The following is a 236-nucleotide window of genomic DNA, read 5'->3' on the forward strand; positions in this document are numbered from 1 at the left end:
CGGTCGCCTTGCGAGGGAGACGCGAAGGAGACGCTCATCTCGGCCGGGGACGGAGGTGGGAATTGGGAACAGGGGAACACCACACACGGGCGTGCGGGCGGCAGCGGGACCGGGCGACCACGAGGGAAACCAGGAGACACCGCGCGCAGGTGTAGCGGGAAAAAGCACGAACGCAGCCCATCGCATTTCCAAGGTGACTGGCGCAAGGATAGCTAGCGAAGGGACTCACGCAGCGG

Source organism: Penaeus monodon, chromosome 19, assembly GCF_015228065.2.
Source record: "Penaeus monodon isolate SGIC_2016 chromosome 19, NSTDA_Pmon_1, whole genome shotgun sequence".
In the NCBI taxonomy this organism is placed as follows: Eukaryota; Metazoa; Arthropoda; class Malacostraca; order Decapoda; family Penaeidae; genus Penaeus; species Penaeus monodon.